Genomic DNA, 27,998 nt, shown 5'->3' with positions numbered 1-27,998 from the left:
ATTGTCTTATTTGGAAAGAAATTTCTTCCAGAAATTCTGAAGTGTTCACTCTCAAAAAGTCATCAGATAAAAGGGCACAGGACTGCTAAAATAACCCAAAGATTATTCCAGAGCTTCCCTTGGAAAATCAAAGAATAAATGCCGTTGCTGGTAGGTTTGGTAGAAGAAAGATAGTATCTCATGATGCCAGCTTCAAAAGAGTGTTCAAAGTGAAATTTGTCTCATATTTATGAAATTAAAGTGGTCAGTATTTTTTATTTTTTCAGCTTTTTTGAGGTATAATTGACAAATAAAATTGTAACTTGATGGTGGGAATCCTTTCGCAATATATGATTATTTTTAAATCATGATTCAGCTTATGACAAATCTGTTAATGTGACTATAAAATATTAAATGTTATGTGTATATATTATATGTATATATTATATATAACATGTAACATATCATATAAATGTGCTCTCCATTCCAGATTTTTTTCTGTTACCCATTTACTGTGTACATTATCTTCTTTATGGGAGATAATTCTTTATGGAGTCTAAGTATGGACTCCCTTCCTGGCCAAGCCACTTAAGATTTATCCAAAGACAGTTTCCACTTGTTTTTGAAAGCAAAACGAAAACTGTGTATAATGTTCCGGCAACAGAGATGGTGAAGCAGCTCAGAGGTGTTTGGGCTAATATTCTGCCTAATGCAATCTTCCTGTTATCAGCCCATCATCAGCTCATCATCCTTTCAATAATGTAATATAAGTAGCTAAACCCCTAGAGCTGATTGTATCACAAAGGGATTACCACAGTCCCGTTCTGGGAATTCTACCTACAGACAAAGGGGACAGCTGGGCTGCCTGCCTCAATTTGACATCGGTTATTTGCTATGTACATTAGTACAATCTGGTGCCACAGAACAGAATCATAAACATTCTAGCTGTAGTCTCAAGACCCTGTTTGAAAAATGCTAGCATCCTGAAGTGGGCATTAAGAACTCAATAATATAGTTATTATATTCATAGCAACTGAGGGTTTAGAAGGAAAACCCAATGGAGCTGGAAAGGCTCGAGATTCTGAAGGACAAGTGATTGTGAGTCTGAAAATTACAGGCACTGAGTTGAACTTTGGCAAAGGACAGAAAGGATCTGTAATCACTTAACAGTGATGCCACTTCCCCTGCTCAGCTTCTTCAGAACTTTTTCCTTCCTGAGAACTACCTTACCCTTTGAAAAACTTGATTCCATTTAAAAATGGAATTGCAGTATATGATGTCACTATTTTTACTTGTATTTCCTGGTTGTCTTACAACCACTGGAACAAAAATTCATATATTAAAGGGTTTCTGCTTTGGAAATCTAATACCCAAGGGGAAGGTTTTTTTTTTTTTAATATAATCCAACCTTAATATCTTATTAGAATTTACTAATTGTAAGTGATTTATGTACTTGCATGCAAATGTTAGGGCCGAGTTTTAAGATATTTGTGTTATTGCCCAGTGTGAGAATCTGCACTTCTCAAATGCTGTCAATCCCTGCCTTTCCCAGATGCTGCACGTACACCCTTTAATCATGATTCAGTCTTAATGCTTCCTGGGAAACTCCTTTGTCAAATAGGAGTACATATTAAAAGGGACTGCATTTGAAATAGCTTTCCCGAATAACACAATTTGCGTGCCTGGCAGCTAAACAGGAATCTTATTTCAATTGAACTCTATTTGGGCCCTCGAATCAGGATGTTAGTTTGCCTTTAACACAATCAGTCAAATTACCCTATTCCTAAAGGCCCAGGACTTCAGAGATATTGAATGAGGGCTAAGCTAAATCATGTTAAAAGTAACAATGTTGATGAAAACAGAAAATTAGACTTACAGTTCTAGAATGAAATTAGTCTAGAATACGTGTATCTTTAGATGTAAGTTGGGCAGTTCACATTCTTTGTGTTATTGATGGCAAAGCAATGAATATTGAAGAATAAATAAGGCAAATCACACTTTTCCTTGCATTGAAAATCTTTGAAAACTAAGTACCCCTAAGGCTAATTTGAGGTCCATGTGGAAAGAAGGGCATTGAGCATTTCATTCAAATTTTGTTACCATTTTACCAGTAGAGGCGATGAATATGGAAATGAATTTTTTTTTCTTGAACTGGTTAAAAATTCTGTATTTGATCTGCAATTATGATTTAAAAGATATTCTGGAAGAAAGACACACATGTGCGTCTCAGTGACAACAAACTCACTCCAGTGATGCCAAGCACAACGTGTCCCTTTTTTCCCAGAATTCCTTTACTTTGTCTGGTTTATAAGGGATAGTCCTCAATTAGTTGTGCTGTTTTCTCTTGCTTGGTAAGCATTTTTGGTCAAACAAGGAATGGCAGAGTTCCACAATTAGATCAAAAGATCAATCCTAATGTACCATTTTCTCCTCACCCTCCTGCTGTAATAAAGTGGCTGCAGCTCTCCAGGGGACAACTCAAAATCCTGGGACTGATATTTCTAAATTAGCTGACTCTCTGACCTTGCCGGTAATTGCGTTAGTTTATCAATGTTCAACACAATTTATTACTCTCCAATATGTACCAAAGTGTTTATCTCTCAACACTAACAATATTAAAAAATCTAAACTATTTATTGCAGCACAAGGAGGCATCCTTTCATTAGGGAAAAACATAAATAAGTGGGAAATGTCACATGACCCACCATAGCCCAGAAGAGTGGCCACTCCTGAAAGGGAGAGGGCAGCTGTCTTCTATGGTTTGAGAACATCTTGTCTGTAATATCTGGAATAAGAGAAATCAAGTTTTATTTCCATTTGTGTTTTGTGATGCAGGAGTGAGATGGTGCTTTCTGCATTACTAAAATAATGGTTTCATTCTAAGAAAAGTGCCATTAATAAGCCTTATCAAAGCATTTAAAAGCCATGAGAGTACAGATAGCATCTCACTTTGACTTTCAACGTGGTGCATTTTGATGGGGAAAAAAGTATTGCGTTCATGGGTCTTATTCTGGGATGAAGGAAATCAACAGCATTCCTTCACTACCTTCATCTTAATCATTTTATTGTACATTTTAAAAATTTCGTGTTTGATTAGAATAGTGAACAAATCGTGACAAAACTCAGTGTATATTAGATGAAGTAAAAGCAATGTTGCTTTGAAGTTTTGCAAAAGAAATGTTGTCCAGTTTTAAAATATTACCGACAGGGAAATGTGGCATGACCTGGCTGTGAGTGAGGTTAATAACCTGCTCAAGTAGAGGTAGGTGTGATAAAGATCATGCTGTCCAGCTCTAAGTAATGAGCTGCCTTTTATCTACTCTACTCCTACCCAGAACTAGACTTGTCTCTACTGTTTCTTCATGGATGATACAGAAGTTGGGAAGCATTCTGTCACATCCATCCTCTCACCCACCAACTACTTCCCATTAAACCAAATCCCTGTGTCCATTCCTCATTCATAAGAAAGAAGTTTCAAAGGCAGCTCATACCGGAAGAAACCGATTTGAAGGCTTGTAAAGCCCTTGCTCTCTGCTTCTTAAGATCTCTCTTCTTAAGCTCATATTATTATTATTATTACTATTATTGTTATTCTACTTTATTAATAACTTTTAGACTCATGGTCTTTAGGCTCTTTCAGAAGCAGATTTGCTTTAATGTCTTTTGTTCTCCAGCTCATTTTAGTATGGAGAGTAAAATTTCCTTGGTAAGGGAATTGTTAGATTTGCCTCTTCTCTGCAATTTACTCTAGAGTTTTCCATAGCACTTTAAAATCCCTATTTGGGAAATTTTATTGTTTTAATTACATGCCAATGTCTTAGAAATTTTTTTAGTTTTTAAAAGTCCTCAACTTCTCTGACATCCCTTTAGCATTTGAATGCTGTTTAGGCTGTGTTAACACTGCCAGCCTCAATCGAGAAAGCCCCCAAATAGATCTACTCTGTGCACTACCCAAACTAAACTACACATGCAATTTGCTGAGTTTTAGATTCGAACTAAACACTCACTGAACACCTATAAGAAGCCAGATTCTGTTCTATCCATTTCATGTACCCAGTGCATCCTTTCTAATCACTTGGAAAATATAATGAAATGAATTTGTGTCCATTTTAATATGATTTTACTCAGATGCTTTGACTAGCCACATAGCATTTTGTTTTAAATAAATAAGGATGTTATTTTCATTCAGGTAAAAATGAAAACAAAGAGTTGTTATTTTGAGCAATAAAAATCTCTATATTTTATGAAAATAGGAGTGTTTGTAAATGTAAAAGACCTGCTAGGGGAAAAGAGCAATGAACATTTACTGGCTGCCTACCATTTGCTCCCAGTACTTTATTTTTTAATTTTCTGTCATTTTACAGCCACAACTGTGGCATATGGAGGTTCCCAGGCTAGGGGTCGAATTGGAGCTATAGCCGCTGGCCTATTCCACAGCCACAGAACACCAGGTCCGAACCCTGTCTGCGACCTATGCCACAAATCACGTCAACGCCGGATCCTTAACCCTCTGAGCAAAGCCGGGGATCGAACCTGCATCCTCATGGATACTAGTCAGATTCGTTTCCACTGAGCCACAAAGGAAACTCCCCCTTCCCAGTACTTTAAATATGTTACCCACTTTCCCCTAAATATTAGTTGAGTTTTTACTTTATGATAGGCACTGCACTTAGTACAGGCGACATGAGAGTAAGTAAGGGAGCGCTCCATGCATTTGAAGACGTGGTGGAGTGAGCAAGGCCTACACACAAGGCTCTGTCTGACACAGAAGTGGTGAGTCCAGAGTGTCATAGGAACTCATAGGAGAGTGGTGGTCTGTCTTTGTTAGGGACGCTATGCAGTCAAAGTAATGCTAGCCCGGGGCTCCACGGCCACTTAGAATCCCTCTTCCACTCTCCCTCCCTCTTTCCTGGCCTCTCTCCCTTTCTTCTTCCTTCTTTTCTTTTCACTTGTCTAGATTATTTAAAATTACAAAAGCGGAGTTCCTGTCGTGGCGCAGTGGTTAACAAATCCGACTAGGAACCATGAGGTTGCGGGTTCGGTCCCTGCCCTTGCTCAGTGGGTTAAAGGATCCGGCGTTGCTGTGATGTACGTGAGCTGTGGTGTAGGTTGCAGACGCGGCTCGGATCCCGCGTTGCTGTGGCTCTGGCGTAGGCTGGTGGCTACAGCTCCGATTCAGCCCCTAGCCTGGGAACCTCCACATGCCGTGGGAGCGGCCCAAGAAATAGCAAAAAGACCAAAAAAATAAAATAAAATAAAATAAAATAAAATAACAAAAGCATTACCTGATTTTTCTAACACATTGAACAATGTAGAGATACAGAAATATACAATATGGAATATAGAAAGCAAAGGTTAATAAACTCGTCTGTACATATTCCAAATAATGAAAATTCTCTGATGTAATTATAGAGGGGAGATATTATATGTGTATTTTTTTTTTTAAAAAATGGGGTCACACTGTAAAGAATATTTGGTAATTTGCTATTAAAAATAAAATTATGTTGTCAGTTGTATATTTTGATTTACAGTATTATATTAGTTTTAAACATACAGCATAGTGATTCAGTATTTTGCAGATTATACTCCATTAAAAGTTATAAAATAATGGCTATATTTCCCTATGCTATACAATATATCCTTTTTGCTTATTTATTCTATACATAGTAGTTTGTAGTGCTTACTTCTATACTCCTATCTTGCTCCTCCCTACTTCCCTCTCCCCAGTATAACTATTAGTTTGTTTTCTATGTCTGTGAGCCTGTTTCTGTTTTGCTAAATACATTCATTTGTATTATTTTTTAGATTCCACATGTAAGTGATACACATTATTTGTATTTCTCTGTCTGACTTATTTCACTAAGCATAATATTCTCTAGGTACATACACGTTGTGTAAATGGCAGAATTTCATTCTTTTTATGGCTAAGTAATATTCCATCATATGTGTATGTATATATATATCACGTTTTCTTTATCCATTCTTCTGTTGATGGACACTTAAGTTGCTTCCATATCTTGGCTCCTTACTGTAAGTAGTGCTGCTATGGACATTGGGGTGCATGTATCATTATGAATTAGTATTTTCATTTTTTTTCTGGATATAGACTCAGGAGAGGAGTTGCTGGATTATATGGTAGTTCTATTCTTAGTTTCTTAAGGAGACCCCATACTGTTTTTTCACAGTGCCTACACCAGTTTACATTCCTACAAACAGTGTACAGGGGATCTGTTTTCTCCACATCCTTGCCAACATTTGTTATTTGTGGTCTTTTTAATGATGGCCATCTGACCAGTATGAGGAGATACCTCATTGTAGTTTTGATTTTGATGATGATCATTATGGCAGGTGTGAGGTGATATCTCATTGTGGTGTTGATTTGCATTTCTCTAATAATTAGTGATGTTGAGCATTTTTTCCACGTGCTTGTTAGCTATTTGTATGTCTTCTTTAGAAGAAAGTTTATTCAGGTCATCTGCCCATTTTTTGATTTTTTTTTTATATCAAGTTGCATGACCTGTTTATTATTTTGGATATTAACCTCTTATTGATATTTGTCTTTGACTTACTTCACTTAGTGTGATAATCTCTAGGTCCATCCATATTGCTGCAAATGACATTATTCATTCTTTTTTATGGCTGAATAATATTCCATTGTATATATTTACTATATCTTCTTTATCCATTCTTCTGTCAGTGGACATTTAGGTTGCTTCCATGTTGTGGCTATTGTAAATAGTGCTGCAGTGAACATTGGGGTTCATGTATCTTTTTAAATTTAGTTTTCTCTAGATAGATGCCCAGGAGTGGGATTGCTGGATCATCTGGTATTTCTATTTTTAGTTTTTTGAGGAACCATCACTGTTTTCTGTCGGGGTTGTACCAGCTTACTTTGTATATGCTTGCCTCTTTTGTCATAAATTAATTGACCATAAGTGTGTAGGTTTGTTCCTGGGCTCTCTATTCTGTTTCATTGATTTGTGTATCTGTGTTTTTGCCAATATCATACTTTTTTTGATTACTGTAGCTTTGTAGTATAGTCTGAGGCCTGGGATGGTGAAACTTTCAGCTTTGTTGTTTTTTCCTAAGATTGCTTTGGCAATTCAGGGTCTTTTATGGTCCATATGAATTTTAGGATTATTTTAGTTCTGTGAACAATGTCATGGGTTTTTTTTGATAGGGATTGCATTAAGTCTGTATATTGGTTTGGGTAGTATGGCCATCTTAACAATATTAATTCTTCCAATCCAAGAGCATGAAGTATCTTCTCTTTCTTTGTATCATCTTCAGTTTCCTTGACCAGTGTTTTATAGTTTTCAGAATATAGATCTTTCACCTCCTTGCTTATAAGTTTATTCCTAGGTATTTTGTTATTTTTGTCATATAATCTCAAAAAAATATATGTATAAACAAATTATGTTTCTCTCCCTTAGGGCTTCTGAATTTTCTATCTTGCTTAAGAAGTTCTCTACTTTGCCAAAGTTATACAAATACTAAAAAATTTTTCTTTTAGTATTATTTTAGTTTTTACATTTATATTTTTAATTCATATAGAATTTGTATGTATATGAAATAAATTGAACTCTAAGTTTATTTTTATTTAAGATTAACATCAACCCTCCCAAAAAACTATCTTTTCTCCCATTGTATGGAAATGCCAATGTATTTTGTAATACATTAAATTCTTATATAAATGGATTTATTTCTTGATCTGATACTTTCTTTTACTTTTTTATTCTTGTACAAATATAGAGTGTTTTGATTATAACACTTTTAATAGTTTTAATAGTATTCTTTATTTTGGTGGTTTTATAATAGAGATTTTTTGCTATTGCAGATCTGTTTATTTTTTAATATGAAATTTAAAATAATTTGCCCAGTATAAAGAAAGCACATTGGAATTCTGATTGAAGTTGCATCGCATTTGGCAAAGGTTGGCCACATTTGAGACCAAATCTTCCTGTCCGAGAACATGGTCTGTCTCTCTATTCAGTTCATTTCTTCATTTTTTTTTCTTTTTGGCCACGCCCACAGCATATGAAAGTTCTGAGGCTGGGGACTGAGTGCATACCACAACGGTGATCCAAGCCACTGCAGTGATAGTGCCAGATCCTTAACTCACTGCACCACAAGAGAATTCCTTCTTCATCTCTTAATGAGACTGTGTGGCTTTCTTCATATAGGTCGTGTATCTTTCTTGTTAAAATAATTCCTAGGTAAGTTACAATTTTTATGGTTTTTATGAATGGAATATGCTACCATTTTGACTAGTAGTGTAGACAGAAGAAAGTTAGTTTTGTGTATTTATTCTGCATCAAGACATCTTCCCAGATTTTTTTATTACAACTTGAAGTTTCATTGGTCAAGGAAATTTTTGCTATAATTTTTCTAATATTTATGCAATTATTTAACATTTTTATTTTATTGATTAAGTGAAAGTTGCCATATGGTAGAAGTTGGCATCATCTCTATCTTACTGTTTATTTTAGTAAGAAAATGGTTTAAGCATATAACCACTTATTAGGATCTTTGTAGCTATTTTTACAATAGTTTGAATCACAATGAACTAATTTCTATTTCTTTTATAGTTGACATTTTTAATGACATAATTGCTGATTTTTTTAGTGACTAAAAAAATCTGTAAATATAATCATATGAGTTACCTCATTTCATTTTTGATGTTATATTGTTGAATCATTCATGCATTCCTGAACCAAATCCTACTTGTCATATTTCTTATGGACTCAGTTGGTATTTTTTTTTTGGTCTTTTGTCCTTTTAGGGCCGCACCTGCAGCATATGGAGGTTCCCAGGCTAGGGGTCTAATCAGAGCTGTTGCTGCTGGCCTACACCACAGCAACAGCAACACCAGATCCGAGCTGCATCTGCAACCTACACCACGGCTCATGGCAACACCAGATCCTTAACCCACTGGGCGAGGCCAGGGATTGAACCTGCAACCTCATGGTTCCTAGTCAAATGCATCTCCACTGCACCACAACAGGAACTCCCCCAATGGTATTTTATTTAGATTTTTTTTTTTTTGTATCATAAGTCCAACTTTTATCTGTATTTTCCATTTTGTATTATTTTAGCAAGCTTTGATATCTTGCTGGTGACTTTAGCAACTGTTTTCATAATTTTTCATACCCCAGTTTCTTTCATTCTCTACTTCCAAAGAGTAGGAGCTGAATGGAGGGAAATTTTGTCTCTATATAAGGAACAAATGAGATATCCTTTGAGCTACTGTGTTTCTTATCATGAATTGAATTATATGAATTCATTGTAGAGGGATTATATTTCTGACAGGGTGATTTGCACTACATGGCTTCTAAAGTCCCATCCAACCCTAACATTTATAATTATTGAATTCTGTCTGTAGAGGTTAGTGTAGACTCTAGAATCAGATTCCTGGGTTTGTATTTAAGCTCTAAGACATACTTACTGTGGCAATTGACCTAATCTCCTTAAGCTTAATTTTTTTTCCTCAAAGATGAGGATCAAATGAAAAAAAAAACCTATGTAAGGAATTTAGCATAGTATTTGGCATCTGATAAGCACTTTGTAAATCTTAGTGAGAAATTTCATGTGTGTGGAATGTTTCCACAAATTTATCATGAAGAATACTCTTTAATTTTAGGATGTGGTTTGTATAAGAAAGAAAATTACTCCTCTAATATGGTGTTTTAAGTAGTATCTTCCTTCAGATAATCCTTAGTCTTTGAAAAAAATTTGCCTGCTTCCTAAATGGTGTTATTTTTCATTGTCTATTTTGGACCCTTTTTCTGCTCTGCCTATATTCTCTGGGTAGTTTCAGACACTCTCTTGGCTTCAATTATCATCCTTTTGCTGATGACTCTTAAACATCTAGCTCTCCTAAGATTCATATATGTGCCTGCCTACTAGATCTTCCCTTCTAAAGATCCTGTAGACACCTCCAGTGAAATACAACCAGAATGAACCCACCATACCTAAGATGTTCCTCTAGGGTTCTCTTCCTTCAGTATTAACTGTCTCAAGGAACGATACTACTCTCCTTGCTTAAAACAGAAATATGGTATTACTCTTGACTCCCCTACTCTCTGTCCCCACCGCACCTCTAATTCCCAAGTTCTGAAATATTCCTCAAAGCACTCTATCACTCTCCATTTACACTGATGCTTCTCTGGTTTTGGAAAAGAGTAACGATAGTAATCAGACACAGTTTTGAAAATGCAAATGCAATGGCTTCAGAATTTTTATTCTCAACCCTCCTACTCTATTCCTGGGCCATGACTTTCTTTTTGTTACTTAAACATACGATGCTTTGTTGGTTCGGTGTCTTTGCATGCTGAGCTTCCTAACTAGAACACTTTCCTCTTGTTTGTTGACTAGCGTACTGCTTTTATCCTTCGGGTCTCTGCTTAACAAAAGCAACACCAACAATGATATCAATGAAACAGTGATAATGATAGCAAACAGTGTCTGCTCACTGTATGCCAGGCACTCTGACAAATGCTTCACACAGATCATCCCACTTCGTCTTCTCGGCAGCTCTGTGAGATGGTAACTCTTATCCCATTCTCACACATGAAGAATCTGAGGCTTAGAGAGTTTAAGTAATTTTCTTGAGGTCATGGAGCATGTATGCGGAAGAGTTAGGATTTTAACCTATGTCTTCCTCACTCCCTCTGGAGTTTATTGTCGTTAGGTATTATCTGCTCCAGAAAACATTCCTCTGCAAGTGTTCTTCCTCCCTTATGAAGTTCACCTGCACATCATGCCATCTCAGTCCATTTGGGCTGCTATAATAAAATGCTATACACTGGATGGCTTATAAGCAACATTTATTTCTCACAGTTTTGGAGTCTGAAATGTCCAGGATTGAGTCATTGGCTTTAGTGTCTGGTGAGGGCTCACTTCCTTGTTCATAGATGACTATCTTTTCACAGTGTTACATGGTAGAGAGGGCTAGGGATCTCTGTCTGATTTCTTTTATAAGGGTACTATTCCCATTCATGAAGCCTCTTTCCTCATGACCTAATCACCTCCCCAATGCCTCATATCTTAATAGCATCGTATTGGAGGTTGGGATTTCAAAATATGAATTTTGGGAGGCACAAATATTAAAACCACAGGACTATTCACCGTACACTTACCGCTCTGTCATATAATCAGTTATTCCATTCTCCGTGTCTCCAACTTGTTGGTAACTACTGTAAAATCAGGGACTATTTGTTTTGGTATTCCTAGTACCAAGCACAGTTCCTGGCACATAGTAGGTGCTTAATACATATTTGGTATATAGCCCAGATGTCATTGGCACTTCACTGTCCTTTGACCACCCAATGGCCTTTGGAGGACTAGCATTCTTTCTGCTAATTCTCTAATTCTAGCCATTATTTACTCATTGGTCTCTTCTCTCTGCTTCTGCATTGTAGCTCATCATCTTAGTTAATCCTATGTCACATCTTTTGCTATATTCTCTAAAAAATCCTAGCTCAGTTATGATTTCATGAGTTTGTTGGTTTTACTTAAGTCTGGAGAACTTATGTGGAGGGATCATGTTACTCACAGCTTCCCATCCTTGTTCTTCCTGGCTTTCTTCTTACTCTTTGCTGCCTTGGATCCCTAGTCCATGGCTCTCCATGCCATACATATCCAGGTAGCTATGGGATATGCCTTCCTGAAATTCTGATAATAAAAATATTGCCATCTCCTTACAGTTGAATGAATGAATGAATAAAGATGTAAAGGAGGAGTTCCCACTGTAGCTCAGCAGGTTAAAGACATGGACATTGTCTCTGTGAGGTTGTGGGTTCAATCCCTGGCCTCACTCACTGGGTTAAGGATCTGGCCTTGCCACTTGCTGCGGGGAAGGTTGCAGCTGCAGCTCTAATTTAACCCCTGGGCTGGGAACTTCCATATGCTGCAGGTGCTGCCATAAAAAAGTTAAAAAAAAAAAAAGGAAAAGAAAAAGAAATAAAGATGTAAATGAGACAATAAATCCAGGCTGAAGATTTGCGATTAGACCTACCTTGAATAATTTTAAACTTCTCCAATAACCTTTACTTAAGACTGAATCATTGAAGATATCTATAATGCCACATCTGGTAAAAATAAATATTTTTGGTGAGCAATTCTATATAGCTATCCTTAGGTATTATATTATGAGGGAGTATTGTTTGTTTTTTCAGTGTATGTTCATCTCTTTGGGCTCTGAGTTTGTGGGAATGTGTCCTAAAAATTGTGTCTGCCATGTAATGTAGCAAAATGCCCTGTGCAGACTAGGCACTCACTTAATGGTGAGTTGATTGATTGAGTAATTATCCCATCTATAAACACTTCTGTAGTGCATTACCTGATGAGTGTCTATTTCAATATGACGATGGCTATGACCTTCGTGTAGTTCATTAGCAAATGAAAAGTATGCTCATTTCCATGGAAGGAAATGAGAATATAAAAAATGTGGTTCTATTTGTAGTGCCATTACTGTCTTACTGTTTGATTAAGAACAAATTCGTAACCTTTTAATGCTACCAGTTACCTATGACTCTGATCTCAAGGGCCACTGCAATACCAAAATCCTGGGGACAATAGGATAATAACCCTGACCTATTGGAAGGGATAAAAATAGGCCACAAATGAGGGAACTCATTGACCAGAATTAATCAATAGTAGAGGAGAGGTGTTGTCTTTAGAAACAAACAAGTGAAGAAGCAAACAAGCAGTTTCACATTTTGTAATCGCAACAATCTCTGGTGCTAGTATCACCATTTTGCTGATAAGGATTTTGAGGCTGAGAAAGTTTAAGTAATTTGAGCCAAGTCATATAACTAGTAAGAGGCAACAATTGCAGCTATTCCTGGTCCACTGTTACCTCTCTTCCCCTACTCTCCTGTATCAACACATTGCTCATTGTCATCTCAGTATTTTTTTTTTCCTATACCCGTGGAAGTTCCTGGGCCAGGGGTTGAATCCATGCCTCAGGGGTAACCAGAGTCATGCAGTGACAGTGCCAGGCCCTTAACCCACTGAGCCAACAGGGAATCCCACCTTCTCAGTTTTGAAATGGTTTTGGTAGAATGCGTAAAGCCATGACATCTCAATTTATCAGGGAAAGGAAAATAGATTTACTCTGAACTGAAGTAGCAGCTAAAAATGAGAAATCTGTTAATACGATCTTTGAACATAACTTGTCATCATGCATCTGATGTGCGTTTACTGAACCCCTTTTCTGTGCTAGGCACCATGCTATGTCCCAGAGATATGCAAAGAAGGGAGAAGCAGGCTTACTTCAGAGGATTCTGGGTCATGAAGAGTGAGAAGTTTCCCAGGTGGACAAGAGGAGGGAGAATATTCTAGGTAGAAGAAAAAAGCAGGTGCAATGGCAGAGAAGCAGGCAGATCTGTGCATTTAGGGGCAATGAGTGTTTCAGCCTAGCTGGAAGGCCAAGCGCCATAGAGGAAGTGGAAACAAAGGAGAGTGGAAAGGCAAATAGAGGCAGAATCAAGGAGAATCTCAAGCTGAGGAATTTGGCTTTACCTGTAGGTAATGGAGAGCCAGCATGGAATTTTAAGCAGGAGACTCTTAGGATCAAATTTACATTTTAGAAAGGGACGCACTGATATTGAGGAGGAAAGTGGATCAGGCGTAGGTAGTGGGGATGGGAGAAAGAATGGAGACTGTTGGGGTGCAGGGAGCTATTGCTGTGAATTAGAAGCTGAAAGCCACTTTTCCTTTGCCAGATAAGTGGGGATGTTACATTATTAGTTTTACTCAGTGATTGATTTGAGTAGTAGACACAGGAAAGTTGGTACATTTGGTGTTTGAAACTTGTCACTGAGCAGTAATTCTATTTGTTTTTTCTTCTAAATTAAAGCTTACCCAAGTGATTTTGTGGCCTTCTTTGTACTAAGGCTGTGATGTTTCTTTTTGCTAATGTCTTTTCCTTATTTGCTTCCATTGACTGTTCAAATCTTTTCCTGCCCATTTACCATTTATATCATAACCCTCCTGTGTTTGCTCCTAATGTGTTATAATTCTTCATAATCTGGTCTTTGCCCGATCCTGATTCGCTCCAATATTTCTTTTTTCTCTCTTGAGGAAAGTATATCCATTTTTAGTTTCAAATGCTCATCACCTTTTGCAAATACCGAGGCAACGATTCAATTTAATTTAAAAAATAATGTTTTTCTATTTCTTCTTCTGCCAATAAATTACCTTTGCCATCTTTTAAAGCTGTATTGTCTCATAATTTTCTTCTGTGCTCTTGTTGTTCCATTTTGTTGCTCCCCAGAGGACGTAAGAATATATATTGATGTAATGAAAAATGTGGAAATAAAAAAAAAAAACAAGAAGAATTTAGGGTCATGTTCATACTCTATAGTGTTTACTAGTGATCTATTTCAAAATCAAACATATATTTTAGTCCTGATGAATCAAATATTTAAGGAACATTCTTTAAGTGGAGAAATATACATGGAAAAAATCACTACTGACCCTGAGAGGCCTCTTTGAGAGATTCTCGCCACGAATGATTTAACTTCGATTTTAGTCCTGCTTCTTCTACCAAGCGTTATCATAGCGAACATTGCCCATGAGGGTTCTGGGAGTATCAACGGGGGTCAGAGATCAAAAAACATAAGATATAATATTAGATAAAATATTAGCAACCCTGGAAATATTCACAAAGTCATGTATTATATTAGAGCCACTGTATTCCATGTAGGAAAATAAAAATGGGAAATTGCACAAGCCACTTTCTTTTTTATTACAGAAATTAAAAGTCTAATTTAAAATTATAAATTAATGTAAATAGCCATGAATACCATTTTATTAGTTCAGGTACTTGGTGTAGGAACATACAGATATAACAGGATTTGTATAGCGTCTGCATTAGTAATTAGTAATTATATACATGTACATGTATAGATGCACTATATATATAAAATGAGGCTTTTAAAATTTATGGAACCGAAGAGATGCTCAGAGCAATCCTTAAAGTTCATATTAAACCATGTTTGTGAAAGTTACTTAATAGATAGACAACTTTTGCTTCTTTCTCTCTACCAGTCACGTGGTAATGTGTGACGATGCGGTGCTTACAATGATGATGGTAACAGCCATCAGTGCTTTGTGCCTAACAAGCACTTTGGCACTTTCTGCCACATGTACCTTGTGCCACTTAACCTTCCCATCCCTGCAATGTAGGCCTTGTTCTCACTTTACAGATGAAGGAAAAGAGGCACAGGGAGCTAGAGGAGCTTGCCCAAGGTCACACAAGTGTGTTGTAGAACTGGGAATAAAAGTTCTGCCTGTTGCCAAAGATTGTGTTCTGCTGTTGACCACAGGACCTTGGCCATAAAGGGACACTGAATGTGAACAGATGTAAAAAGTGACTGCATCTAACTCATAGTAAGCTCTCCCTGCCCTGACCCCCTGGCCACAGAATCCTGATGACAACTCTGCGTAGTTTCTTGCTGTTTTACATGTGTTATGTGTTTCCCTGTTATATGACCCAGAAGGTCATTATGCACTTCATAAATATCTGTCTTGGAAAAATGCCACAGTCTTTGTCCTTTTTCTTTATTATCTCCCCTGTGCTTATTTGAGAATTTTTTCTTATACTGGTGAAAGTAGAGAATTAAATCGTGATTGATTCTGTGAACGTAATAGACCTGAATTGTTTAGATTATTTTCATTCCTTGTTTTATTTTTTAATCTTAAAAAGTTGATAAATGTAATATATGCAAAAAAGCACAAATACTACATACATGTAACTTAAAATAGTTAAAAAGAGGAACATCTAAAAACACATGAACCCAGCTTACCAAACAGGATGGTACCAATATCTTGAAGTTCCTGTTTGATCTTTCTGGGCACATCTCTCTCCCTCCTTCCCAGAGTGAACTGGTATCCTGAATTGTATTCTTAACACTCCTTTCTTTTATTCACAATTTTATCATATGTGTAGGTATTCCTATACATTTATTGTGCTGTGCTTACTTTTGAACTCATTAGGTATTTGATAGTTTTTCTTTTCTTTTCTTTTCTTTTTGGCTGTTCCTTGGCATATGGAGTTCCTGACCTGGGATCAGATCCAAGCTGAAGCTTTGGCAACACCAGGTCTTCCAAGCCACTGTGCTGGGCAAGGGATCAGACCTGGATCTTGGTGCTGTAGAGGCACAGCCAATCTCATTGCTCCACAGTGGGAACTCCTCATTAGGCATTTTCGAGGAGTTCCCAGGGCCATGCTCATGGCCTGCAGAAGTTCCCAGGGCCAGAGATTGAATCTACACCACAGCTGTAACCAGAGCCACAGCAGTGACAGTGCCAGATCCTTAGCCCACTGAGCCACGAGAGAACTCCCAAGATTCATCCATTTTGATGCTTGTCGTTGTAGTTTTTTATTTTCACTGCTTTGTATTTTATTAATACTATGTGAACTATCAGTATTCTACAGTCAACTCATTCTATTATCATTGAGTTTTCACACATTTTTCCTGTTCCATATATGCTTGCTGTGAACATTTTTGTACATGTTTTCTGAGGTACATATGTAAGGGTTTCTTCTGAGTGTTGTCTAAGAATGAAATTGATGGGTCATACTGTATATAAACCTCATTTAGTGGGTCACACTGAATTATTTTCTAAAGTGATTATACCAATTTTCATTCTATTTTTATATGACTATTGGCCACCTGTGTTTCCTCCTCTGGTAAAATGCCTATTCCTGTCTGTTCCTCATTTCTCTAATAGGTGTTAGTCCTTTATTTATTATTCCTTTCCCATGAATTAAAAATATGTATCTGGATAATGATCCTTTGTCAGTTGTATGTGTTGTCTCTCTGTTTTTGGCTTGTTAAATAAGACATTCTTGCTCCAAGTCCTTCTCCTCCCTCCCAGAATAGTCAGAAATCTTGGGAAAGGAGGAGCAGGGAGAGACAGAAGAAGCTGACTACATTCCTTACCTGCCACAACTTCCTCCCTGTGGCAGGCCCCAAATCAAGAAGATATAACTTGAAATGCTATACACCTGAAACTAATAGAGCATTTTAAGTCAACTATACTCCAATAAATTTTTTTTAAAAAGATGGAAGCTTTGGTAATGACATGGAACCACAAATTCAAAATGTAGAGATGAGAGTGCTTTGAATTACTCGAGTAACCAGGATAGTCATAAAAGACTGCTCAAGTTTTTATTCAGAAGAGGAGGAAACTTTCCCTACAGCATGTATTTTAAAGGGCTAGTAAGAGACAAAGTTAAGTTGCATTATGGTTACATTTCACAAGTCCTGATTGTTGAATATACACATATTTGCTAAGGACCTGTTAAGTACTAGGCACTAGGCTAGGCTCTAGGTAGAGAAGGGAGCACAATAAGCACTGCTTCTCCTCTGGGGGAGCCTGTTGTCTTGTGTAGATCAGAAAATCTTTGGGGAGGAGAGAGTGAATGCTTGAATCTCTCCTCAAGTCCCTGGCAGAACTTTGGCAATGCTGCTTATGGGAAATATGGCTTCAGTGATGCTCTACCTTAGTCTAAATTTGTATGAAGGTGAAATTTAGAAAGAAGGCTAAGACAGGAAGAAGGCTAAGGGTCTTTTATCCCTCCCACATCTGCATATCATGCTTCTCTCTACACAAAGGAAATTCACTGATGGAATGTGAATTTATACATAGTCACACAATGATTCAGTTAGTTTTAGCTGTATCATGAGTTAATAAGTTGAGAATCTCAGTGGAACTGGAGCAATAGGACATAATTGTAACTAATCACTTTCTCAGAAGCTAATCATGTTTAATGTCAATGAGCATAGCCCTTTCTGCAGATAATCATGTTTTAATTTCAAAAGTAGGAGTATACTAATAGAATTAAATGGGAAACCAATAATTGTCTACTGCTGACAGATTAGTTTTAAGGTAGAGTGACTTGGTAGTGGCTATAAGAAAAAAACATTTAACAAATACTGTAATTTAGGATAATAAAATAATACAAGATAAACTAAAATTTTGGTAGCTTCATTGTCATTAATACAAATTCAACTAGGTGTGTATTCTATGAAACTCCTTTAGAGGTGAATTAAATCAGAATACTAAATTAAAGTTTTGGGCAAGATACCGAGTTATCATAATTGCTATATACTGATGGATATGTTGGACCATGAGAAGGATTTCCCAAGAGACATGAGAAAATTGGGTAGAAGTCTCTTAAACTACCTTATCCAGTGAGGGTATAACATTACTGTGAGAGCACAGTTGGAGAGAACTATTGTACATTCTTTTTTTTTTTTTTTTTTCTGGGGAGAGAGAGCTTTTCTGTGAATCCTATCCTCTACAGGTTGGGGAGGATGTGGATAAGTGCTATTTCCTACCCCCAAGCTTGAGCAGAGTGGCCTCTTTGGGTCTACCCATAATGCTTAGTGCATAACTCTTTCGGTTGGGTATGGGTATGCATTCTGACATACTGCCTCGGAAATACAAATGGCATGACTGGTACTCCAAAGTTGGTCAGCATCTAGGGTATATGAATGTGTCCTTTGGGCCAGGTGAGGGGCATGCATGAGCTGGCCTGGAGCTATTTTTAAATTCTACTTGCTAAAATACAGAAATAGAAACAATCTGGGAATTGCTTTCAAATATTACCAGGGAAAAAAAGGGAGGTGGAAAAATGTTGATAATTGTTGAAGCTGGATGATGAGGGACATGAGGGTTCATTGTGTCTTTTGCTTCTACTTTGGGAATGTTTACCAATACCCTTAATAGAATGTTTAGAAATTTTGTTCAAGAGGTCCCTTAAGGAAAGGCAATAAAATTCCAACAGAGAAAGTATGGTATGTACCTCTCAGCAAATTGAGGGTTGAGGGAACACAGCGGCTGGAAGAGTAAAATACATTGTTTTTGTCAAGAGAACTTCAGAGTGGTACCCAGTGCTTGGGAGTCTCTGTAGAATGTGTGAAAGCATCCCACATAGGGAAAAGTTCCCTTTAAACTTTTCTCTGGCCTAGACATCAAGAGGCCATCCTTGACAGTACCGGTTAAGTAATAACTATCCTGTCACCATTCATTTGTCTTTTCTGTCTTTCAAAAAAAGGTCTGGCAAGTGGAGGAGAAGATAAGGAAGAGAGAGAAGAAATATGGAAGGAAGGGAGGAAGAGAGAGAGGAGGGCAAGAGGTGAGTAAGAGAGAGAGAGAAGCTTCATACCCTATTTCCAGGTGGGGCAGGCAGCTTGTGTGCCATCACCTCCAGTAGAAAGAATTGGAAACATCAGATGGAAAAAGACAACTGGAAGACCACACCCCTTCTACCATGTCAAGGGCCTGCGTGGTACAGGGCTTTGCTGGGAAGGGGAGAAGGTTTTTAATACTTAAATCGAGATCATAGTTTTGATTAATACATGAGACTGAACAGCTCTAAGTACTGAATGGGCATTTGTTTTATGAATTAAAGTATCTGTAGGACTTTGTAATATCTAGGAATGGCCCACAAAAATCGTGGCTCTTGCCTGAGTTTTCCTCCAGCAACAAGAGAGGAACTACCTGTGTTGAATCCACTGAGAAGTTTTAAAGAGGTAAATTGGAAAGAAAAAAAAAAAGACAAACCAAGAGGCTTTTAGTTTATGTTGCAGGCTTTCTGCTTGTTCAGTCTATTTTACACATGTACTCTCTCATGTTGACCTCACATCAACCCTCTGGATGATCAGGGGAAGTATTGTTCACTGCATTTTTCCAGTAAAGAAATTAACTTGCAAAGAAGATGAATAATTTGCCCAGGATCACCGTATTATTACATGACTGAAACAAAGGTAGACCTTAGGTCTTTAACCACTTTTCTGGTCCAGAGTTTTGGCACATTGTCTCCTAATGTCCTGGAGATTTAGTGAAACCCTGAGAAGTGGGCTCAAAGAGTTACAGAGTCATCTGGGGCTGTGGAGGAGCACTGAGACTCCTTTTGGGTTCTACCCTATCCCTGGAACCTGCCACCTCCAAGTTCAGGGACTTCATTTTTTCCCTCCAGGGACCTTGGAGCTGCTGGGGTCAACCAGTTGAGGCCTTTATTTCCTAGAATTAAACATCAGAGGAGGTTCTTGGAGGTTGTGATTTCACCTGACAGCCCAGCAGTGATCAGTCAGTCAGCCATTCAGTCATTCAGTCACTCATCAAGCATTAATTGAACACCTACTCTGCTAATCTCTGAAATCTTTGTGTGGGTGTTCCTTGCCATCTGTAATACTGGAGTGTGGACTGTGTGTACAGCGATTGCCTATCTAATGCATCCATTAGATCCCTAAGGTGGAGATGTGGTCATTAAATAGTTCATAGATAATTGTTGGAGAAGTTACTGAGCATCTATAATGTACCATCATTGTGCTTGGATATGTGATAACCAGTTAGAAGGAAAAAAGAGAAAAGAAAAGGAAAGAAATGCAGCTCCTAGGCTCATGAGCTATACAGTTTGGGAGGAGAAATAGGCATCAATGAAAGACTCACAGAAATAAAAGCTAATGTTAGCTGGGATAAGTGCAAAGAAGAAGAGGTACATGGTGATACAGGAATCCAGTGTGTACAGGGACTTGCACCCTGGTTAGTGGAGTCAGGGCAAGTTGAGGGAATTTAACATTTCATCAGCACAGGTTAACTTAGTGCCTTCTGTTGGGGTCAAGGAGGGAGAAAGGGAGATGATTTTTAAAGACTTCCCCTCCAGAAATGTTGTCTTTCTTCCCTGAGAAAAGTAGACCATTAATACAAATAGAACTAAAATTGAATTAATTTCCATGGGGAGAGCATCTTCCTTTCATTGATGTAATTCACACAAAAAAAATCTGAATGTAGTACTTTTGTCACTTCTGTGCTTCTAATTTCTGTGGAATAAGCTCTTTGTGATGCTCTAGGCTTTGAGAGAGCAGGAATTAAGTCTTGGACTTATTTTCTTTTTAGGAATGTGGTGACCAAAAACTTTGGCAGGATTCACCTTCCTGAGGCAGAGGAAGGGGTGGCAGAGAGGATAGGCGTACTATGAGTCAGGAAGCAAACAATCCCCTACAGGGACTGGCAAGCCTCGGGGGTTGGCAGGTCTTTGTGAAGAAAACAGAGCACAAAAGACCCGAACTCTCAACAGGTCTCTTGGGTAAATCTCCCCAAGTGCTGTGATATTCAGTCTCTCTCAATTATTTATTCCTATGCCTAGCACAGTGCAAGGCATGACACTGGTCCTCAAAACATGTTAACTGAATGGATGATGGCACCCAAAATGATTTTTCAATGTCTTGAAGCCAGAACTCATATGAAGTAAAGATTACCAAAAGAAAGTGAGGACCTTGAAAAAAATCAAGAAAGACCCAAGTTGCCAAACAGGAGGGCTGATGCAGTGGTTGGAATTACTGAATTTCCAAACTGGCCCTTACTTTCCAAGCCAGCTGCACATTTTCAAACATTGATTTTTGGTTAAATGCTTAGTTGAGTCAGTGAGTCCCTCCCCTTCTTTGTCAGGAACGTACATGCATGACAGTTTTCAGAGACCTGCAAAACCCAGCTCAGCCTGAAGTGGGGTGAGCAGGCTGATGAATCAGGGTGGCTGCTGTGGGATTGCTGATTTTGAAAGGGACTCTTGTGGGCTGCTGCCCAGTAGACACAACAATACCCAACTCCTCCTGTACTCCAAGTAGTGAGAAAGATGGGGGAGTCTAAGGGGGAGGGGCCGAGAGCATCCTCTTTTTCTTTTTTGGTTTCTATGGAAGGAACGATGACTTGGCACCATCACTTTCTTTAAGACTTTCCTACATAGTCACTATATTTCTAATTCCCAGTAGCTCTTTTACAGTGGCAGCATGCAATGAAAAGTCATATGTGCACTGAGCTGTTATCATGACATTAAATCAATGACTTTCTATACTCTTGGGAATATTCTTAACCACACTGCAACCTCATATAAAGTGTGTTAATGAAATCAGAAAAATACATTGCAATAGATCAAAAGATGGAAAAAGAGAGGGAGGAGTCCCCTTTGTGGCACAGTGGAAAGGAGCCCAACTAGTATCCATGAGGATGTGGGTTTGACCCTTGGCCCCGCTCAGTGAGTTAAGGATCCAGCATTGCCACGAGCTAGGGTGTAGGTCACAGATGCAGCTCGGATCTGGTGGTGTTGTGACTGTGCCATAGGCCAGCAGCTGCAGCTCCGATTCAGCCCCTAGCCTGGGAACTTGCATGCACCAAACCTGTGACCCTTAAAAAAAAAAAAAAAAAGAGGGAGAGAACTGTTTGTAAGAGAATTCAGAGTCTCAGTTTGCTTTTCTCTCAAGATAATTTTGATGCCTATAACAGTGCCTAGCAATAGTGCTCAATAAATATTTCTTGAAAGAATGAATTATCAGGCCCTGCTAGTACTTTTTTTGTGATTTTGTACAAGTTAATGATTATAGTTATTCCTTGTGGTAATAATGGGCTCATAGAAATGAACCCCTCATTTTTTAACCAGACTTTGAGCCATATGTGGCTTGTTTTGTAGGATTGAATGGGATAAGTGTTATTCTTTAGGATGCTTGTTTTTTGTGTTCTTTATTTGCTCTTGTTTTTGCTTGGTGGATTTCTTTAAAATTAGTCTGCGTATCACAGTAGTAAATTTAAATCTCTAATAGCAAAAAAGTTACTTGAATGCACATGTCTGGCGCACTAGGATAAGTCACTGGGAGTCAAATGCTCCCAACCCTGACCTGAGAGCTAGGTGTGCAGGCTGCCTTTTTATCTTTGTGCCAGGTTATTGAGCAACCTTGCTCCACATCCATACCTCATTACAGGTAACTTCTGGAGTTCTTGAATAATCTAGGTGGAATGAGGGAAGCTACACAGGAAAAGACCTCACAATTTGTCTCCCTTGCTGTGTCTCAAAGGAAAGTCAGAGAATTTTTTGTCTCATTATGGGGATATAAATCCACAACAGCCCCACCCATCTGCTGACTACAACTGAAACCCTAAGAAAAAATACAAAAAACAACTCTTAAAGATCCAAGAATCAGACTTAACAAAAGCAGGCAGATTGTGAACGGACAGTTCATGGGGCGAAGGGACAATGAGCTAGTCCTTGTTTTAATAATTTATTTTTTGTGACTTTGCTCTGAAGTTGGGCCTCATTTGCAGAGCTACTTGGTAGAGTGGCTAAAATTCTGATTAAAAACTCTGTCTTTCTGGATAGAAGACAGAGAAGGGAGCATCTGTGGGCCAGAGGGTGTGGAAGAGTCTTAGAGGGAGGAGAGCTGGAAAAGGAGATCCTTGTATTTCTATGTGAATTCATATGTGTCTCAGATTAACTCCTAAACTATGCATGTATAGTTTGGCCCCAAACCAGCATATCACAGGCTTAGAGGCTTAAGCTGAAACACTGCCTACAGAAGGTGAGACAGAATTTGTAATCTAAACCTGAGTTGTTTTTGCCTGCTAAGACAAAATTATAATATTTTGGATTTTAATAGGAGTCTACAAAACATTCATATAGTCAAGCATATAATCCAAAATTACTCAAATGCAAAAGAGCCCAGGAAAATGTAATTTCAAGAGAAAGAACAATTAGCAGAAAGGACAGCTAAGAAAAAGTCAATCCCAAGATGATTCAGATGTTGACCTAAACAAAGACTTTAAGGCAGTTTTTATATCTAGGACCCACAAAGTAAAGGAAAACATACATTTCAAGAGAGAAGTAGAAAGTATAAAAAAAGAACCAAGTGGGAATGTTAGAACTGAAAATTTAATATCTGAAGTAAATATCTTGCTAAGTAGGCTCCATAAAAGAGTGACGATGACAAAGGAAAGACTGACGATCACTGTATAGAAATTATCCAATTTGAAAAACAGCAAAGTAGATTGGGAAAAAACCCAGAAATTCAGGTTCCTGTGGGACAATATAAAGAGATCTGACATGTGAAAAATGGAATCCCAGAAGGAGAAGACAAAGATTGAGACAAAAAATTGTTTGAAGAAATACTACCAAACTCAAATTTGGTGAAAAGCAAAAATGTACAAAATCAAGCTCAATGAAGAGTAAACAGGGTGAACTCAAAGAAAAACACATTATAGAAATTATAGACACATTATATTGAACTTCTGATAATCAAAGATGAAGTTCTAAAAGCAGCTAGAGAAAATAGCACCTTGCATGGAGATGGACCATGATTTAAATTATTGTGGATTTCTCATCAGAATCTGTGGAGGCTAGAAGACAATGGAACAACTTCTTTAAAGTGCATAAAAAAATAAACACTGTTAATCCAAAATTCTAAATTCTGTAAAATACTCTTTAGAATTTAAAGTGAAATAAAGACATTTTTGGACGAAAGAAACTTGAATTTTTTTCTCTAGCATGTCTGCTCCGTAAAAAATGCTAAACAATATTGTTTGTACTAAAGGAAAGTGATGTTAGAAGTTGGTTGAATCCTTCTTTTTGCTTTTTAGGGCTGCATCTGTGGCATCTGGAAGTTCCCAGGCTAGGGGTCAAACTGGAGCTGCAGCTGCTGGCCTATTGCTACACCACAGCTCATGGCAATGCTGGATCCGTAATCTACTGAGCACTGAGTGAGGCTAGGGATCAAATCCACATCCTTATGGATACTAATTGGGTTTGAAAACCACTGAACCACAATGGAAACTCCTGGTAGTTGGATCTTTAAGAATGGCAGAAGACCAGCAGGGCTGGTACCTAGCTGGATAATTAGGAAGGACTATTCTTGCTCCTCGTAAGTACTTTAAAACATAATGGCTATATTATTAAATGAAGCAAGGATTACAATGTGTTGAGTAGGGTGTTCAGTGTTTGTAGGTGTAGTACATGTGACAACTGTAATATACATTTCAGTTGGAAGAGTGATAAAAGGACTATGTTATTCTAGATCTTTTTTTCATTTTACAGGAAATGGTAAATATTAACTTTACGTGAAAGGTTTGATACCATATTATAATCCCTGGAGTAACCCTAAGTATAATACAGATATTACAGAAAGGCTAATAGGTAAAATAAAATGGGACAATAAAAAATTTTCAAATGAGTAAAACGAAGACATCAAAAGAGGAACATAGAAATAAGTAACAAAGGGACAAATAGAAAACAAATAACAAAATGATAGACCTAAATCCGAGAATGTTAACATTAAATGTTACTGACTGAGACTCTAAGATTTATAGGCAGAGGTTGACTGAGTGGATAAAAACAAGACCTGACTACATACTGCCCACAAGATATTCATATTAGGGAGTTCCCACTGTGGCTCAGCAGGTTATGAACCTAACTAGTATCCATGAGGATGGGGGTTTGATCCCTGGCCTCACTTATTGGATTAAGAATCCCATGTTGCTGTGGCTGTGACTGTGGCCAACAGCCGTAGCTCCAATTTGACCCCTAGCCTGGGAACCTCCATATGCTGTGGGTGTGGCCCTAAAAAAAAACCCGAAAAACCCCAGTAAGCCTATCAAGGCTAAAGCAGCTTTTTAAAACTTCAGATTAAGTAGATTTTAAGACTCAGAGTATTACCAGAGATAAAGAGAGGTATGTTATAGTGATAGACAGTTCATCAGGAGGACATGACAATTATACATGTGTATGCATCTAATAATAAGGCTTCAAACACACTCTCCAGGTCACTGGGTCACCATGGGGAGGCAGTGCCGAGTCTGCTCTATTCCTGTGAGGCATCCTCAGCAAGGCTTCCGTGAAGATGACACATGTGGCCCCTGGGTCATAGTTGGGTCAGGCATAAAGTTAGGAGGGCTGATATTCTCTCACCCATGGCTAATTAGCTTCTGAAGGACATTTTATCTATGACATTGTTAGTTTCTAGGCACAAATCTCTTCTAGGATATCATTTTTTCTTCCCAGTAGGAGAATAAATGAAAACAGGTAAAAAGTAGTCAACTTTTCATTTTTAATTTTTCAGGTGTTTTACAATGTTGGCTTCAAATGCAATGAAGATTTTTTTTCAAAGAAATTCAATTTAAAGATAAATAAATGGGAGTTCCTGTTGTGGCTCAGCAGTAACGAACCCAACTAGTATCCATGAAGATGTGGGTTCGATCCCTGGCCTCACTCAGTAGGTTTGGGGTCCTGCATTGCCGTGAGCTGTGATGTAGGTCGCAGTTGCAGCTCGGATCCCGTGTTGCTCTGGCTGTGGTGTTGAGTCGGTAGCAGCAGCAGCAGCTCTGATTAGACCCCTAGCCTAGGAACCTCCTGTGCCACTGGTGTGGCCCAGAACAGCAAAAATAAATAAATAAATAACCTTAGCTTTTATTTGACCTCCTCTGCATTATTTTATAAATTTACCAAGCTCTTATCTGGGGCAAAACCTAGTGCCTCGTGGTATAGCAGTAGGTAAATAATGACATGAAAAGTGATTTCCAGGTTTTAGGGACAGAACTGTGTTCCCTAGGATTCCTACGTTTATGTCCTAACCTACAGTATCTCAGAATGTGGATATTAGGAGGTAGACCCTTTGAACAGCTAAGTAAGTTGAAATGAAGTCATAGGGCAGGCCCCAATCCAATATGAATGCTGTCTTTATAAGAAGGGGACATTAGGACACTGACATGCACACTGAGAAGACAATGCCAAGACTTAGGGGGAAGACAGCTCCCTCTATCTGTCAGCAGGGGAGACAGACCTCAGAAGAGGCCAGCCATAACCAAATTTTTACCTTGGACTTGTAGGCTCCAGAACTGTGAGCAAATAAATTGCTGTTGTTTAAGCTGCCCAGTCTGTGGTCCTTTATCATGGGAGCCCTCACAAACGAATGTCCAAGGCAAATGTCAGGGAAGCTGTCAGAGTAAAGGGGAGTCCTCCTGGAGGTAGGCACCACGTAAACAGCCTGTGATAGAAAACGTTCCTATTCCGTGAAGGCGGTCCCTCATATCCCAGGATGTTATTGTTAATATTTGTGAAGTTTTTCAATATGCATAAGTACATATACAGGATTTTCTTGTGTAAGGAGAATAATGGAAGTAATAATAAATGTTGTAGTGGATGTAATTATGGCTGAAAGGATGATTTTATTATATGGAAAAGGATACTCTTGGCTAGAACCAATTCATTAGACTGCTCTGGCAGTCTGTTATTATTATTATTTCTAGCCCTTACTAGATTTCATTCTTTTAGACAAAAACATGCATATCAGCTTTGGAGTTTGATTGCCTTATGGGCATAAAGCTTTGCATATTTACTGCCCATGAATCATACCAGTATGTGAAATCCAGAGAAGATTCAATTTTTCCTGCTAGATGCACCTCCAGCCGTTTAATTAAAATATGTATTATTAATAAAACTATATTTAAGTCATATTTTTTACAGATATGACTGAAACATTAAGTGCAAATTGTTTCATACTTTCATAGTAATTTGCTTTTAACGTTTTGTGCCTTAATCAAGGTAGCTCACTAGTCGAAGGTTTGTGGCACTGCTGACTTCTCAGTAGTGAAGTTGCAAAAAAGCAAGTGGAAAGTGGTGATTAATGAAAGGACGTATTTACTTTTCAGAAAGATTTCATGATTTTATTGCAGAAGAGATCTGTACCGAATAGGAAAGTGCATTGAAAGAAACAGCAGAAAAGAGTATTTAGTCCCTCTTTCAGTGCATGGCAATAACATTTGCCGCTTGCACGATGGCTTTTTTCATGTTTTTGAACCAACACTTTCAGCCTGGCCGTCTGCCTTTAGATGTCATAGTTGTTCTTCCACTGAACTGAACCAACTGCAGCTCTGCACTTTCACAGTTCTTCCACTTTCCAGAAACCTGGTATAATCAGAAACACTGATTAGAAGCACTGCAGCTCACTTACAGAGTTCTTAGCAAGAGATTGATTCAAAATAGTTTTATTAAAACAGGTGATGAGAGTGACAGCTGGCTGACTCTATTAGATATTGTTTAGCTTTGTTGTCAAAATGCTCCCATGGTTTAAGGAATTTGTTATTTCAGATGGGAAATTTTCCAAACTCTCACTTTTGGTCCAAGTGGCGCTGGTGGGGAATGGGGCAGAGAAAGCAGAAAGAAAGAAAATGAAAATGTAATGACT

The 27,998-nt window shown here is 38.0% G+C and overlaps 1 long non-coding RNA gene across 6 annotated transcripts in view; it reads left to right on the top strand.

The window, feature by feature from the left end:
* The window catches only part of LOC146398644 (uncharacterized), a 152,687-nt gene that overhangs the window by 23,066 nt on the left and 101,623 nt on the right, over positions 1-27,998 (top strand). For all 6 annotated transcript variants that reach the window (XR_014819657.1, XR_014819661.1, XR_014819662.1 and 3 more), the window contains one exon: positions 19,052-19,132. This is a non-coding gene — a long non-coding RNA (uncharacterized LOC146398644). The remainder of the gene's footprint in view (positions 1-19,051; positions 19,133-27,998) is intronic.

Source organism: Sus scrofa, chromosome 11 (genome assembly GCF_054392235.1).
Source record: "Sus scrofa isolate SSC_HxYL_T2T_F1_AM1 chromosome 11, Sscrofa_HxYL_maternal_Yorkshire_Landrace_v2.0, whole genome shotgun sequence".
NCBI lineage: Eukaryota > Metazoa > Chordata > Mammalia > Artiodactyla > Suidae > Sus > Sus scrofa.
Note: the sequence above shows the minus strand (reverse complement) of the source record. Positions and strands in the feature narration are given on the sequence as shown.